Source organism: Pezoporus occidentalis, unplaced genomic scaffold (assembly GCF_034315485.1).
Source record: "Pezoporus occidentalis ecotype Australia unplaced genomic scaffold, CSIRO_AGI_Poc_V1 ctg18, whole genome shotgun sequence".
Lineage (NCBI taxonomy): Eukaryota > Metazoa > Chordata > Aves > Psittaciformes > Psittacidae > Pezoporus > Pezoporus occidentalis.
Window position 1 is genome coordinate 3,153,412 of NW_026913640.1, and position 4,143 is coordinate 3,157,554.

The 4,143-nt window shown below is 40.6% G+C and overlaps 1 long non-coding RNA gene across 1 annotated transcript; it reads left to right on the top strand.

Moving 5' to 3' along the window:
- The first annotated feature begins 454 nt into the window (after positions 1-454).
- On the top strand, positions 455-1,718 carry LOC134161791 (uncharacterized). Its single transcript, XR_009964085.1, has 2 exons — positions 455-1,391; positions 1,512-1,718. It is a non-coding gene; the product is annotated as an uncharacterized LOC134161791 (long non-coding RNA).
- Positions 1,719-4,143: the final 2,425 nt, after the last annotated feature.

A 4,143-nucleotide genomic window follows, 5' to 3' on the forward strand; every position in this document is an offset into this window, starting at 1 on the left:
TTGTCACAAGCATCTCATACTTGCCCCATATAGCTCCCGGTACTGCTTTGTTCCCTGTGCTCCCACAACACAGGACCTCCACTTGCCCATGCATCTCTTCTCCACCTACCTCTTGGGACTTACTGGCTGTACAAGACAACACAAGCAAAAGATGAGGCTACAGACACACTGACTGCCCATGCTGGCTGTCCAGGTGGCTGCTATTAACCAGAACTGAGTCATGATCGAATTCTCCATTCTTTTCACTCAGAAGGAGCATTAAGGAAGTCAGTCTTCCCTACTCAGTCCCTCATTATTACAAAATTTGTAAGACTTCATAATCTTTGAGACCTCTGGCTAAAAACAGACAAAGGGGATGAAGAGGAAGACAGGTAACAACAGTCTTATTAACTTTATTTTTCATTAAACCAGACTAGAAGAAAAAAAGGTTTCATTTATTCAGTAGGGAAAAATAGAATAAAGACAATGCCATCTTCACAGGACTAAATCCTGATATGCAGGCTTAATATTTTTGCAAACAAAATGCAAAAGCACCTTTTAACTGAGTCATCAGTACACAACTGCTTAATTAAAATAATTAGGGGATCTCAATATGATTCATTACTTTTTGTTTTAATCATATGTGGGAGGTAGAAAATTGCATCTAAACATTTTGGTCAGATAAAAGGTCTTTGTGGCTCTCCCGTGAAGGAGGAACACACCTCCAGGTGTTTCATGAAGAGAGTGATATACAATCACCAGTACAAAGGATGATACAAAATGTTCCCATTTAGTCAGTGAAAGAGTATCTAAAGTAAGGCTTGAAATTAATAAATGTATGAATAGATTAATTAAATAAATGCAATGGCAAAAGCAACTTATTTTAGAACTAAATTATTATGAGACAAATATGCATGTCATTTTTATTTAAAGTTCCTTATTTCCTTTAATTATAAATACTACAGAATCTCTTGGCATTTACACTTACATGAATAAGTGTTTAAGTAGATAAAACTTCCATAAATATAACAAATGTTTCTATAAATGCAACTGCATCCTGATGAAGAATAATTATTTTTCTGTTTTCTCAAGTCTATCAGCAATAGATACTTGAATAAATGTGAGACAGCCTCATTCTAATAAATGACTGTACAACATGCAACCAGGGAGATGGAAAGGAGAACAGGGATTATTTATCATTGGCATTGATCCAGCTGTTTGCAAGAAAATAATTCTTGAAAGCCACCTGAGACATGGGACAGAGCTGCCCCCATAACTTGCTGGAGCTTGATGCTAATGATAGATGGGCCAGCACCTCTTTCAGTGACAGTGATAAAACAGTGATGGGCCTTCCAGTGATCGCATATCTGGATGTAAAAAGAGGTCCAATCTGCCTATGGCACTGTTTTCAGGTCAGGATTTTATACCTTAAGTTTTCCTTCTAGAACCAGTGGTTGTCCAGCCGCTGCTTTCTTCCCAAGAGGATGGTCAATAGGGAATGTCTGCTTTGTCCTATTCTCCCTGATTTTTAGTGTCCCATCAGCAGTGAAAATTCCCACCCACCTAATGCCAAAGCTGACCTTCAGCCACTTTAGCTTTCATATCTTCCACTGGAGTTGGTGCTCTGTGCTTCTGCTACAGTCAGTGGAGGGAAGTGCTTTTAGTTGTTGGTTGACCTATTTTAGGCATCAACTTTAAGTCTGAAACCTTAAGTTTAAAACAAAGCATGTTTTTAAGGGTTTGGGTTTGTTTTTTTTTTTCCCTTTGGAGAGCTAGAGGGTGTATTGTTGGCACTTGATTCCTCTAATTTGTTACAGGCATTGACTTTAAGTTGAAATCAGTCTTCCCCAAACAGTAACAGTATGCTCTGAACTTAGGTACATAAACTTCTGATTACACTTGGACATGTCTGGAAGGAAAAGGCACATTATACAGATTTTTTGCCATCAGTTACATGTGAAACCTGTCCTGGTTCAGGCAGGAGGAAGAGCTGATCCAAGGATGCCCAACACACTGGTGGCTGGAGGTGTGGTATGCATGATTCCAATTACACCTGACACTGAAGTTGATGCCTTGATGAAATAATTACTGAAGCTTGTAGGAAGCTGCAAAGACTCATACATATGCATCAAGAATCCTACTGAAATATGGGAGAGCGGCAGCTGACTTCAATCCAAGTCACTGGGGGACAATGACAATTTTTTTCTGTCTTCCAATGCATGACAACCAATTATTCTTGTCCATTATTTATTATCTTTAAAATGAATAACCTAAATTGTTCTTGGTTTTTATACTATACTCCTAAACCTTCTTTGCATTACACATGTGTAGACACAGAAGTCTACTGCTGAATTATCTGTTGAGATTCCCACCAGCTAAAAAGCATTAGGGTTGTCACTGATGGAAGGAAAGCAAGCTGTACTGGGACAGAGGCAGCTTGGAAGAACTTTCCATTGTCTTGGGAAGAGATGTGAATCACCTTGAGCAACAGCTCATTTGTGAGCTAAGGGAACACAGCTCAAAGCCAAAATAGTGCGCAAGGCAATTGGAAAGTCTGCTACTATTTACCCTCCCTATACTTGTCCTAAATAAGGTAAATAATTTCTTAACTTTGCATTTTAGACAGATAAACTTGTATTCCTGTGAGGCAGAAGTTCGCCTAGACTGGCAATTTAGAAGGACCTGGCAGGTGGAGTCCCAGTTTTTTCCCATGAGGGAATATCCAGCTTCTGTCTAGGAGTCCAAGCAAGGTGCCAAGGCTCTGCTCCTCTGCACAGTCAGGACAGATGGCAATTTGGAAAGGAATGGAGGGCATCCTCTGGGCAGGGTGGCAGAGCTTCCCTTGGCATACAGCAAGGAGTGTGAGGATAGAAGAGGCTGAGGCCACCATACTAAATTCCCTACCTCCACCAAGCGCAGCCCTCAGGAAGGGAGCAACACTCATTTATGTACATGACCTAGTATTTTCTTGTAGATAATAGTAAGCTATTTGTTAGCTATTGTATATTTATGAATGCAAAGGTGGACATGGCTGGAAGATCATATATCAAGCAAATGTGGATGCTGAGGTCAAGAGGAATGTTTCGGTGACTGATCATTTGTATTCCTAGTTCTGGTTTTGTGCTTATTTTCTCTGTCAGGAGCAGGGTGTGGGTGTAGCAGAGAGATGGATAAATGTGTGTGTTTGCAGCTGGGGAAAGCAAGTGGCTGCCAGATAACAATTCTGTTTCCTTAATCGTGTTCAGCAGCCGCATCCCTCCCACATATCGTTTGTGCAAACGTGCCCTTTATTTCTGTTTTACCACTAGATGGTGGTAGCAGGTAAAGGCTTGCCTTTTTTTTTTTTTTTCCCTTCCCTTTTCCCTCACTCCCATTTCTTTGTTTACCGTGAATAGTTCTAGGACACCGGTTCCAGTAAAAGATTTATTGCTTTCTCTGAATTATCAAATGATTACACAGGTATAGATTTAAAATTCACTGTTTGAAAAATAACTGTTTGAATCCTTTCCTAATCCTCAGCCTCAGCCCTCCCTCTCCTCACACATCCTCGCTGAATCCAGTGAGGAGATCACAGACAGCAACCATTACAGGCAGAAACAAGCCTCACTTGTCCACAATTTTCTTACACACTGCAAATTACACTCAGCATTTTTAGCAATTTCTACGTTATGGATACTAAAGGGCCTGGGCACCTGTTCTGCAGCCCCTGATGCGTCACCCAGCACTCCTTTAGTCTGCTTTGCCTTTCTTTCCCCAGCTGCTGGGCTTGATTGGAAGCAAGTATTCCCAACCCTGGAAGCTCTGAAGAGGGCCACCCGGCAGCTACATCTGACACTGTCAGCCTTGGGAAGTTGGTAGGAGAGGAGGAATGGGGTATAGTAACTTCTCCGTGACTCGAAAAGTAGGCTCATCTGTTTTGATTTTTTGTAGGACACTTTTTTTGCTCTGTAGATGCAGCCAACAATTAATGAAATATTGGTTTAAATCAGAGAAAACTGTTCCAAACCCTCACTAACATTTCATCAATGTACTCTGTATCAAAGCTGTTTTGCACAAGCATTATCATTTAGAAAGAAGAGAAAACACAGTCAGTGCACCTGTCATTTGATAATACCACATATTAGCCTTGGCTACTGATAAAGTGTCACAAAAGCACATTTAGCA